Below are 14,345 nucleotides of genomic sequence, written 5' to 3'. Positions count from 1 at the left end.
GCAAATTTCTGGTCGTTTTCGCATTTATAAATATGTTTGATAAAACGGAATGTCACCCACTATGTCTGCAAATAGGCATTTCATCAGATGAAGGAATCTAAGCTCAATGCATGACTATTGACGGTTTTTTCATCTTTCAATTTTCACATCTGTTCTCAAAGGTTTAACTATTGATCGACCATATAAAAGAGCAAACATGAGCACCAAGATTCTAACGGAAGTCGAAAATAATCCAGGGACAAAGACCAGTCATGGATAGAAGAAAGCTAAAAAACCAGTACAATACATACAAAGTAACAAAAATAAATGAGCAACTTGACGACTCCATTAAAACCTGGAAGCAAAATTCAGCATCTCTGGATTTAGAATCCGTTAAAAGATTCAGAGACAGAGCCTTACGTTTTTTCCTCGAAATTTAAGAATAAGTTATTAGAAAGGGTTAAATTATATGGTTTGTAGTTACTCTCGTTCGTTTAAACCAGAATTTGACATCTTATGAGCAACTAGGCGGGTGTTTCTAGAAAGACAATTTTAAGGCGCTTATTCTATCACGTCACCTGACACATCCTCATTTTCCTCATTTTACCTTTATCTTATTACCGTTTTTCTTTCGACTTTTTGTGAGCCTCTTTTAGTTAATTGATGTATTTTTTTTTATTTTTTTTTGGGGGGGGTGGGAATCAAGCTCGTCTTCTCAATTGTTTTTACGACAATGAACACAAGAAAAGTGACAAAGATAAAACAGAAAGCACAGAAAGTATATGTAGCTTAAATATGAAAGACTCGGAACCGCGATGGGACGCGGAGGTACGATGGTTGCGCGGAGGTGCGATGGTAGTACGCGTAAGTGCGTTTATGATCACGCTGAACTGCGATGGTTAAACATGATTGTTGACTGCCAATAGCAACGCAGAAATGTGTTGGCCACTACAAAGAGGTTTTTTTGTACTTAGCTGAAATGTTTTAACTATCACGAAGATTTTTTCCGTTAATACCGTAAATATAAGATTATCTCGAAATTTTACAGGTGTGATATTAGTTTACATGCAAACAGAAACAAATATAATGTAGTATAAGACGGCGCTTTTTTTCCTCTGCATGTGTGTCATCCTGTACACTGCTACTAAGGTTATCAAAGAATGATTGATACTACAGATGTCTAGATTTGATGGATTAACGGATTATACGTAATATGAAGAGAAACGTACCAGTTAAGTTTGGATACTGCATTAAATACATGTACTGTTAACACTCAAAATTAGTAATGATTCATGCTACGTTTGTTTCTACAATAGATCTATACTAGCTACTTTCATGACTTTCCTTTCAGTTTGTTAGTTTTCTCTGTAATATTGTAGGCGCTTGTGCACGTAAAATTTCATGGCGACGTTGAATGGGTTACCAATGCACTTCCGAGCATTTGCGTTAAACATCAAACCCGTACTTCAGCGTTGACCATCGCAGATCAGCGCGACCATCGCACTTCGGCTTCCCTATCGTACTTCCGAGTCTTTCAAATATACAGAAAAAAAGTATTAGTGCGCTTTAAAACCGTAACGGAAATTTTGTTTTGTTGTCTATGGAAGTCTATTTCTGTCATCGTGATAAATAAAAGTCGCGAAAAATTATCTCGAAAAGTCGTGATAATTTGGGTATTTTGTCGACATAAATGACAATTGTATCTCAAAAAGTCACGATAATTTTTCGCAATAGTTAAGATAATTATGTCGACCGTTCGATAAAATTACTTGAATTATCGCGACTTTAAGGGAACCGACGACAATTTGTGCCTTTGACATACAATATTTTCACGATAAATTATGACAACTTTATACTAATACAACGACTTTATGTGCTAATTATCATGATAAATTCTAATATATTATCTCAACTGGTCGTTAAAGTTATGATACCTGTCGACATAAACTATCGCAATCTGAGAATTTAAAATTGTGAAAATGCCAAGTAGTGTCAACAACCAAACATGTGAGTTGCGATATATCATGTTGACTTTTTCGTGAATTAACTTGACTTTTTGACTTAATATGTCGACAAAAGCTAATTTTTCGTGGTAAGTAACGATAAATTATCGCGAAATTTCGCGTTCGTCGAAATAATACGTCAACAATTCAAGTTATTTAAAAAAAGTCAACATGATTTATCACAATGCAAAAATTTTGTAGCTGACACTACTTGGCATTTTCATAACTTTAAACTATAAAATTGCGATAGTTTATGTCGAAAGATATCAATACGTTCACGACAAGTTGATATAACATGTCTCCATTTTGTCACAATAATTAGCTCTAATGTCGTGATATTGGTAAAAAGCTATTGCGAAAATATTTATGTCGAAGCTACATATTGGCATGACACTCTATAAGTCGTGATAATTAACTCGAACGGTCGACAATTACCTTAACTATCTCGAAAAATTATCGTGACTTTTTGAGTTGAAATTGTCATTTATGTCGACAAAAATCCCAATTATCACGACTTTTTGAGATAATCTTTCGCGACTATTATTTATCACGATGACAGAAATAGACTTCCATAGTTGTCCGTGTAGAAAAGCAAGATACTTGTTATTTAAAAAACAAGATATACTATCGTTTGCTGAAATGATTATGTTTTTGTGAACTGAGTGGCATGTTGAAAATCTCTCATTATTGTTACCATATAAGTTTAAACGCCATTTTAGATGAAGTCACTGATAGTTCATAATCTCTGGTGTGTTGGAATGCACCACAGGGGGGTCACGGAAATTAGTTGTGGGTGCAGGTTACTAACTTATCAGAGAAATAAAAAAATCCTAGGATCCAAATGCTGTCTGTATTTTGGATGGAATCAATATTAGAGCATACTTAAGAAGGGATGATGCCTATGTTATATTGAAAATTATAGATATGAGACTGTCGTGTCAATGGTTGTTAAAACCGAAGGACGAACACATCGTAAAGAATAGAAGAACAGGATCACAACAGAGATGCTCCATTGTTTGCAAGACATCAAGCCCTGAACTTGAAAAAGCTATAAATGTTTTATCCCAATACGGATATTCATTTGAAACTAAATATTGGTAAATCTTGAATAAAACTATGACTTGGTGCAACCTGATTCGTTAAACTTCGTTATATTCAAATCAAACGTATAATAAAAATAAATTTCCATCAACGATTTCTTGTGAATTTGATATCCTTAGAGTTTTATTACATAATGCCTCTAATTTTAGACTCAAGTGGGATCAAAGCATAATTGGGTCAACATTACAGATTGGATTCACCGTAACACCAACAACATGTATACTTCAAACTAAGAATCATGTAGAACAATAAATAAACTCTTCATTTAGGCTATATAGATATAGAAACTGTTTATAGATCTATTTTATTTTGTATATGTTTGTTTTTGTGTCAAATATTTCGTCCTTAAACTTTGAACTGATAAATCATATACAAAAGCAATATGGAATTACATTCATGCTATGGGTCTTCCATCTGTTGGCGAGTAAGAATGAGGTGACCAACGTGGGCCAAAAGATAAAATTTAAAAAAAAATAGCGAGAATGGTCACATTACCTCACGTGCCCACATTTGTTCTTTTAAGAAATCAAATCCCCATACCATTCCAAAAAAAAAAACCAAACAAAAACAACCAAACAAACAAACAAACAAACAAGCAATCTCCTTAAACCAATTAATGTAGAAAACAATCACATCTAACCCATTATTGCTACTATTCATTCACCAAAGTTTTACTGAAATCGGTAAAAAAATGGAGGTGCAATGAGACGACAACATAACGGATGAACAGAAATAGACTTTTAAAAAAATCAGTATCCGCCCGAGGGCACCCCCTTTTTTTGGAAGATTTGTTATTTCCGTGCGTAAAATTGACATAAAAATAGCGAATAATGACCTAGCACCCCATGAGGATCCGCCCCTTGGCCCCGATCTATGATATTTATAGATTTAGACTACGATTATTTCTATACATATATATTATATATCCAGAATATTTAGTTTTGTGTGTATTTTTCAATCAATACAATACCAAAACCAAGACGTGAAACAGTAAAAAAATGCACTCATTAAACAAGGTATTGTATGCTTCGTTTATTCGTGCAGGGTGTCCGTTTTTCCCCATATGTGTGTCCGGATTTCCCCATCTATGTCCGAATTTGCCAATAGCTGATATATTTTACAAATAGTTCTTGATTCGCTAGCCAATCATGAGCAGGTATATGAAAATAGATATTTTATGCGCGGAAGATCCTCATCTTTCGCAAGGAATGATTGGTCATCACCGACGCCTTCTGAATAATAAAATTTGCATGCAGAAGTGACGCAACTGTAAAACGTCTGAATTTCCCCATGTTTACCCTAATAGGCAAGTTTGTCAAATTAGCAATAAATTATACATTTAAATTGTAAAAATATGACCCATTGATAAAGTACAGCTCAGAAATTACAAGCCATTCACATATGAAAGTAAAAAAAAATATGACTCAATCATAAGTTCCAACAACCGTGGAAAAAATATTGCATAATTAAACATTCCTAAAACTCGGTTATAAAAGGTCCGAGTTCATGTATTTTTGATGAATTTGTGCAGGGAGTGTATATCAAATTGCCATAAAGTCCAAGTGGTGGATCTATTGGTGTGCAGGGGGTGGGGGCACCCCTCCTGTTAATTGGAAATTTGTCAATTTCGTGTGTAAAATCGACAAAAAAATGGCAAATAATGAACTAGCTCCTCTCCCTTTTTGAGGCCCACCGGATGGCACCACTCCTTTTCAAAGTGTTTTGATCATAGCTTAATTGCTACAAGTTATTTCAGAAGTAATAAACTGAATTATGCAAGTAGTTTTGTCAGTAAAAAATACACTGAGTTCTGTCAGTAGTTGTGTCAGTAGAGAATACACATATTTGTGTAAGTAGGTTTGTCAGTAGAGATCGAATACACTGAGTTATGTCAGTGGATCTGTCAGTAGAGTATACACTGAATTGTTTCATTGTTTTTGATAGTAGAGAATATCAAGAGTTGTGCCAGTAGTTCTGTCAGGAGAGAAGACACAGAGCTTTACCAATAATTATGTTATTAGAGAATGAATAGTGTTATGTCAGTAGATCTGTCAGTAGAGAATACACAGTGTTGCGTCGGTAGTTTTGTGAATAGAAAATACACATTGTTGTGTAAGTAGTGAAACAACGATTTGTGTCAGTAGTTCTGTCAATATGGAATACACAAAAATATGTCAGTAGATCTGTCACATAGTTATGTCAGTAGAAAATAAACATAGTTCTGTAAGTAGATCTGTCAGTAGAAAATAAACAGTGTTTTAATAGTAGTTCTGTCGCTATGTTGTGTCAGTGGTTCTGTTAGTAGTGATACACTGAGTTGTGTGAGTAGTTCCGTCACTAAAGAGTACACAGATTTTTTTCAGAAGTTCTATCAATAGAGAATGTCACTTAGTTGTGTCAACGTACTGTCAGTAGAGATACACATAATTGTCAGAGAATATCGGTCAGTAAAGAATTCACAGAGTTGTGTCACTAGCTCTGTCAACAGATAATCCACAGAATTGTGTCAATAGTTCTGTCAGTAGAGAATACACAGAATTGTAACATTAGTTCTGTCGTTAAGAATACAGTTATTTCAGTAGTTCAGTCATTAGAGAATACACAGAATTGTGTCAATAGTTCTGTCAGTAGATAATACAGAGTTTAGTCAGTAGTCTTATCACTAGAGAATACACATAACAGAGTTTGTCATTGATACTATTTACTGACAAAACTACTAACACATATCAGTGTATTCTCTACTGACACACCTACTGACAGAACTCAGTGTATTCTCTACTGACAGTTTGTCAGTGGTTCTGTCATTAGAGAATGCTCAAAGTTCTGTCAGCAGTTCTGTTAATACAGAATAATCAGTGTTGTATTAGTTTCTGGGTATTGAACAATGACAGACATTGAAGTACTGTACAGCAATGGGACCATACCCCCACCCACACTTTGTACTTATGAGGTACGATTATAACCAGTGCTTTACTTCTTATAAGTTTATAGTATATAAATTTAGACATTATCTATAACTGGTACTCAAATCTGTAAATTATTATGCTGTCTGAAATGGCAACCGCCACTTTGACATTTCTGACAGATCTAGAGTTTACAGAGAGTAGTTTTGGTTAATGTGTATTTAAGTACTTCTCCGTCTAAGAATCAGGCAAAATGTGTATAAGGTGTGGCACATGAAGAAAAAAATACAAAGACATTTTATTGCATAATCAAAACTACAAGAAATTACTGTCAAAATGTTTGAAAAGTTTGCCTTTTTTAAGATATTGATAGGTCAAATTTAGTGGAAAAGTTAGGTAACTTCACTAATAAAAACTCACTTATTGTTTTCAAATTTACCAAATTAGAGGACGTAATTCTGCACGAGCTATACATGCATGTTATTTTCACATGCCGATCGAATATAAATGCAAAGACCATACATGTACATGTACACACATGTGCAAACTAAATACATGTTCGAATAGAACATTTTAAGAAGGTACATTTGTAACTAGACATTGGTGCATCATGACCTTTTAAGTCATGATCCGGAAATCGATACCGAAGCCGTTTTTACAACTTGATCTGATTCCTCCATAAAAAAAGCTTATTATACAACCCACTCGCCCATATATTTACGCAACTTCAGACTCCTGATTCTGTAAACAGTGATTATGTCAAATGTAACCAAAACTTTCCGATAGACAAACAAATATCACAAGTATCCCAGCCTAATCCCAATTTAAAGCATTCTGCCAGTCAAGACTTTGAACCAAACCAAGATTTTTTATTTTCAAACTTGATAATGAACTCACGAATCTTCCAAAAGATCCTTATGTCAACAAATTAGTTGATCTGACAAACTCTTCAGATAACACTATTACATGGTACAGGAGCATACTTGTGAGTCGTGCCCGTTTAATACAGGGGTGTCCGTTAGGGAAACTTATAACCCGAAAAAAAACACAGTCAATAGTTCATCAACCGATAAGCACGCTCGTGACTGCTATATTCTTCAGGCATTTATATCCGGTGATCCCAATCGTATCGACGATATTTTTAAGTCAGACAGTAAGCAAATATCGTCTTCGGATACTGCTAACAGTAATTGTACACTTATAGAGCTTCAATCAGCACTAAGTAGGATAAGTGAACTTGAAAAGAATGAAAAAAGTACATCTTAAAGAAATTGAAACTTTGAAAAAAAGCAAGCAAACGTTAAAGACAGAAGTATCTGAGTATGTTGAGAAATTAGACAATTTTCGTGCGTGCTATGATCGTAAATGTGTACAATACGACGGTAACTTTAAACTTTTTACGCAAAAATCGAAGTCAATAGGGGAATTCGATTACAACGAATATCTCGCGAATATTAAGCTTTCGGAACTAGAAACGGCGCGACAAGCAAAGTTAATCGGTAGCTTACAGAAGAATGTGTCCGACTTAACACTATCATGTCAACAGTCGTACGCTTCAGCTACCCAAGGGGAACCCCGAAAATCGAAAGTTGTAACTACCAGTGAGAACTCTGTTAACCGCCACATAAGTGTGAAGCAAACCGGTAAGTCTGCGCCTAACGGTAATGTGACAGGTAATGAACTTTTATCCCACGACAACTCAAGTACATTTAATAATAAACGTGAAAGCCCTAGAATTTAGACTTCTGATCAGAACACTAGAAGTGCTACACTAAGCAATAGTAAAGGGGCCGGAACTTCGAATTTAACGAATCTACCAAGTCACATTCACTTAATGACACCACATATCAAATCCCTGTACGATCAGGCGGTAAAACTGACAATGTAAGATCTACTGATGGCGATATGTTCTTTTCAACACGAGAGGGTATACTCGCCTTCTTGGATCGTAAATGTATAAATGTGACCTACCTACGGTTGTTGAATAGATACGAAGGGCAACGATTCATATGGGCTAAATTACGCGTTTCCCAAGATTGTGCTCATGTCCTAAGCATTAAAAACTTTTGGCCAAACGGCGTATCTTGTCATGAATGGCTGAACGAACTTGAATGGCATAATAGACTATCAGAAGACCCCGAGAGTATAACCACAGTGCAACTTATAACAATTATCATGATTAAGTACATTATAATTTATTTTAGTATTGTAGTGAGGTCATTTGTACTCCATTAATTTGACAAAATGTGATGTATGCATACTGTTTGAACACAAGCTAAAGACTCATCGATAGGTTTTTTGCATAGTTTAGAGAACGGGTATTCTTGTATTGCAAAATCAGATCAGTTGTCACCTAATTATAAAGCATACCATGGAAAAGGGGCATAGCAATATAATACAAACGTTCTCTACAATTCTCAGAGTTGAAAAATCAATTATTCAGTTCATTATATATATTTGGTGTTTACATGCCCTCAAGCGAACACTTGGACGAGTATAATACTGTGTTAAATTCCTTAGACATGTTATACTCATACTAAAGAAATCAAGGGAATGTTTTGATTGCAGTCTATTGTCAAAAGATAGGTTGGTGTCTAATGCACTCAAATCAAATCAATTATTGAAATTTACAAACAGAAATAGTTTACGATATGTAAGTAATGAAATACATTACAAAGGTCCAAACTATACATTTGAAACAAAAAAATCAATGTTGGACTATATTCTGTTTGATGATGCTGTATGTAGACAGATAAGGACGTACGAGATCCTTGCTGAAGGGGAGATAAGCAGTACTTCCAATCATTTACCAATATATATATCTATTGAATTAAACTCTAATCCTCACATAATAGAAAGAATAATCAAGGGAACCAAGGTTATAGCGGTAATCAAAAGAATGTAATCCAGGGACAAAGACCAGACATGGAAAACAGACATACACAACAAAGAACATAAAGTAACTATATGTATCTATTGAATTAAACTCTAATCCTCACATAATTTTAGAGCAGTGTTATAAAATTCCATCATGGCATCATATAACAGACGCTCATATTGATCATTATCAACAATGTTTAGTGGGGTCCTTTAACGTTTTATACGTGGATATAGAAAGTGGTATTCTGGGTATGATGCATTTGTATCCGTAGTTCTCCATGTGTCAGTGAGTGCTGTACCAAAAAACTGTTTCAACCCAAATACAAAACCATATTAGACTAATGACGTGAAAGATGCGCACAAAGAGGAGCGCAGACTCCGTAGAATATAGATGTCCGAGGGATGACCGTGGGGTTATCAGTTTGACAGTTACTAAAGCTATAAAAAGGCCAAGCTAAATACAATTTTAGAAACATCCAACAAGATGCACGTGAAAACTTTGAGAAACAATATTATGACGATTTAAATAGATATGCGGAATTAGGCATTCGAATGTTCTGGAAGTCGCTTAAGCTTTTTTTTTTGTTTTTTGTTTTTTTGTTTTTTTTTATAAAGTATAGTGTTTACCCGGATTTTATACATGTAAATAATAACAAAGTATGTAATACCTCTGAGACTGTAACAAATGCTTTTGCCTCATACTTCGAAAACATTAAACTAGAAAAGACCGTGATTTATTTGATTCAAATTTTAAAAGTGACAGACAATATGTATGATGACATTTTACTAACGTGCAGTGATAAAGTAGAAAGCCTACCTGGTGGAGAAATTACCGAAGATGAAGCTTCTAAAGCAATACTACACTTGAAGCTAAAAACATCTCCTGGTCATGATCGTGTACAGAATGAAAATAAAAAATATGATGGTAAAAACTGGTGCAATTCATTACTACGCTATTTTATCGTATTGTATATGAAGGTCGTATCCAGAGAAAGTGGAAGTGCGGTCTCATAGTTCCTATATATAAAGGTGGAACAAAAAGTAAAACTACTCCGGAGAGTTATAGACCTGTTAGTCGTCTATCTGCTGTTCTAAATTTATTTCAGAGTGTTTCAAGATCACGTATTAACTTCCATATTCTATATGAAAAATCCCCAAACCCCCAACAGTGTCTCGGCAGTATGACAACTTCCTTTAATCTACATGAAACTATATACCACAATATTGAAATGTCTAATAACAAAGTTTATATATCATTCTTAGATAGCAAGCATGCTTTTGATTCAGTATGGAGGGCGGGATTAATGTACAAACTGTATAATGTAGGGATAACAGATAAGGTGTGGTGTATAATCAATGATATGCATACTGATATGTATAGTGCTGTTGTTGCTAATCAGTCTTGTTCATATTTCTTTCCTTTGTCACAAGGGTAAGACAAGGTTTGCTTTATTAACGAAATGCTAACTAACTTAGAAGCATTTAATAATAGCACAGGTGTTTATCATGTTGTTAGTTGTTGCCCCGCATTAGCTGATGATATTTCCTGTATTAGCCTGTCTCCTTTGGGGTTACAGAAAATGCTTAATGTGTGTTTGCAGTATGCTCATAAATGGAGATTTCATTACAATACTAAAAAATCAGCAGTTCTACAGTCCACTTCTAACTCTCGTAACAATAAACTATTTTATCCGTGGAAGGTAAGCCATGAGTTAGATCCAATACAAGATGACTATATTCACCTAGGTGCGGAAATGAACTATGGATTCACTACGAATGCCTGCAGGAAAGGGCGTAATGCATCCTTTGCATTGAATAAACTTCATTCCAAGTTCATTAACCCAAATGTTCTCGTACGTTTGTATAAAACAATAGTGTTACCGTCTACCCTATACGGATGTGAAGTATGGATTAACCTAATAACTGTGGAAAATACAATGCTTGAACGTTTTCAACATTTTATTGCAAAACAAATACTTCACTTTAAAACTAGAACTAGATCGGACATGTGCGAAAGTCTGTTAGGACTCTACCCGATAACTGCTGCCATTGAAAAAAAGAAATTAATATTTTTACATAAACTTGTATCGTTAGATGACAACTGCTTAACAAAGAAGATATTCCTTATTCGTGTCTTTTCATTCCTCGTTGATACGGAACGCACTCATTTTGGTTTCATTCCTGACATTTTTGAAATTCTATTTTATTATGAGCTCCATGGGTACCTTAAAAAATGTTTATTTACTGGCCATTTTCCTACTAAACGTGAATGGAAATCAATCGTGAATAATTCAGTTTGGCATGTGCAAAAATCTAACTGGAAATCCTGCACTAGTGTTGATGGAGACTCTCTTCGGTTTTGAAATGTCACCAACAGCGCTGAATTAGCACCGTTTTGGAAACAAGCAGAAACACAATATGATATAAAAAATATTATTTTGTTACAAAACTCTTAACTGATACTTCAAATATAACCGCTGGTTTATGTATTCTGTGCAAGAAATTGTTTTCGGACATATATGATCACGCCTGCTGTAGCTGCCCTGCCACCAAACCATTACATGGCTCTTTTTTGGACCTTATTATTGAACATTTTCCGTTCTGTTTTTTTATCAACCTGTACGAGCGTGATGAATTTGACTTATTTGAAATATTTCTGGGTAATTTTGGTAAATGCATCTGATGAAATAGATTTCTTCAATTTTATAAGACCATGTTACGTTCATGTGGTGCAAAACCTCGGACAATATAATAGGCTCCTGAGATTTGCTAATGCAGAAAATATCAACCCCACCCCACCCATGAGTAATTAGTCCGTATCATGAAATATGATTTGTTGTAATATAGAAAAACTGTAAATTTAGAAGCCATGTAAGTTGAATTGTAGCATTATTCTAATTATATAATTTACATTTTACTGATATATATTTGTAAATTTGTATGGCATTATATCTCTTTAAGTGGAAATAAAGGCAATGAATGGATGAATGAATGAAGTATTTAAAATGTGCTCCTCATTATTAACTAATATTAAAACTTTAAAATGTCTTCTTCTGCATGAAAATTTATACACCGTATATATCTAATCTGTTTGCAGGCTGTAGCAAGACCAAGAACATTTTTTTTTATCATAAACGCTTCTCTACAAACAAAAACACAAATTCATTTGAATTAAAATATGCTCATTTAAGGTTAAAAGAGATACTGAAGGTACAAAAAAAAAAAAAAAAGAACATTACGTCGTCGGAATAGTCGGATATCTAACAAATTAGTGAGCAAGTCAGGTGAAAACGAAATACGAATACACAAGTCACCTTCCGGGAACTTTCATATAGAAGTGACAGAGTCAAATTGTAACGGTCATGTCAATGAAATTGAACACCGACTATAATTTACAGAGACGAAATTTTACAGCCAAAAGGAATTTACCAATGGAACTTGTAATGGGGATAGTCAATTAGGAAAAGCAGAAAAGTCGAAGGGACATCATGCTAAAATCAGCTCGGTCAAATTTTCGAATGGTTGTATTTGTTTTGAGGAAGAAAGCGTTCACATGATAGACACTTGAAAGACGGGGAGTGTTCTGGCTAAAACGTCTCTCGGATAATACCGGTCAAGCAGTGAGCATGATAAAGTTAGAAAAAGCTACACAAGACATAACTTTGTTGAGCTTTATGACTGATATCAGAAAGAGAACTTGTCAAAAGAAACCTCCATGAACATGGTATGAAACATTTTTGTGAAGATATATTTCTTTAGGAATGTAACTTTGCATTTCCTCAGCACTAGTCAAGTTATTTATTGTTTTAAATAGTAGTTAGCTTTATTGAATACTCATACATTCAAATTGTAATATCTAAACTCATTTGTTTTGTTATAGATCCCAATTTTTCATCCATACTTTGTATCGTAAGTTTTTATTATTGTTTCAATATTGATCATATCATATAAATCCAAATATTTTATAATTGAGAGCATACAGGTTGTCTTCTATGCCTATTATGTTTCAGAATGACTGAATGTATCATCCTGACTGCCCACAGACGACGCAGAATGAGTTTAAATGACTAATTCATGTATTCAATCTTAGTAGCCTGCACGTATTTTGATATGAGGCAGTTGAAACCTGTAAGAGGACGAAGTCGAATATATTGATATATTCATGCCTTTTATAACCTTGGTTCCCTTGATTAATCTTTTACGGTTTTATATTTAACTGGGATTTTTTTCCATAATTTCCAATAATATTTCTATGAATTTTACAGTTTACATTAACTTGGATTCATTTTTGTTCATAATTAGAAAACATTTCAAGATGTGAGCTGTGACTGTTTATTTCTTAAAATTATTAAAATTTACGTACATGTACAATGGTGTAAAAATTTTGGTGCGAAATTTTCCGTGTACTTTGTTGTGTGTGTCTGTTTTCCATGTCTGGTCTTTGTCCCTGGATTGCCTTCTTTTGATTACCGCTATAACCTTGGTTCCCTTGATTAATCTTTTCCATAGCAAAACTCAACCGACATGAATTTGCATGCGTTTTTGTGCTAGGTACAATTGTACAGGGAATTGATCGGGTGGCATCCAAAATCGCTTACAGTATGCTCCCAGCGTTCAACAGATGGGTACAAGGGGCCCTCTGGTAGCAAATTTAGGGGTCATTCTCGAAAAACAGGTGTAATAAGAATAAATATGAGTAGATTACATCTTGAATTAAACTATTACGCGTGTTTTAATTGCTTTCACCTTTATTGCATTTATTCGGGTAATAAAAACTTGGGCGCATATGGTACAAGGTTTAAGCACCGATAGACGGTAAATTTGCGTCAATGGCACGGCCTAGAATGAACACTGTGGCTCATCTCTATAAAGCCAAACACAAAAGTTTTAACCATTACATCTATTAGCGATCACTAATATTTTATGACAAAACGTATGCTATTATTTTATACATTAAAAATGACATTCACATTTGAAAAAGGAGTTAATTTCAGACAGTATCCAAAATCGCTAAGAACACAAAAATTATGCCCCATCCATATAAAGCCAAACTCCATTTTTTTTAATAAAATTGGGAGCAGAGATAATTGTGAAAAGGTTTGGATGGAAATACAGATGAATAGAATGACTGACACTCATTGAGGGTATAACATTTAGCAGCCAATATCTGCTTTACTCTCACTTTTACTGACACTCTTATTAACGAAGACGTTGTAAATCTGGTCAATGCAAAATAAGCTTGAATTACTTCTTGTCTTATGTGATTTAGCATGATCCTTACGCGGAACTGTACTCATGTTTACATATTTTAGGCACTTCAGCTTAGACTCAGCATATTATAAATCTACAAAACTGTAAACAATGCTCACCAACTCGATATACCCCACAACCCCATTTGATAGCATGCACCTTTTGAACTCCATAATGATTCAGATCAATATCTATAATAGGAGGTGCACAATGGGAACAAATCATCATG

Source organism: Perna viridis, chromosome 15 (genome assembly GCF_037379345.1).
Source record: "Perna viridis isolate PV_CMFRI_1.1 ecotype Kerala chromosome 15, ASM3737934v1, whole genome shotgun sequence".
Lineage (NCBI taxonomy): Eukaryota > Metazoa > Mollusca > Bivalvia > Mytilida > Mytilidae > Perna > Perna viridis.
The sequence above is the reverse complement of the archived record's forward strand: the minus strand, read 5'-3'. Positions refer to the sequence as shown.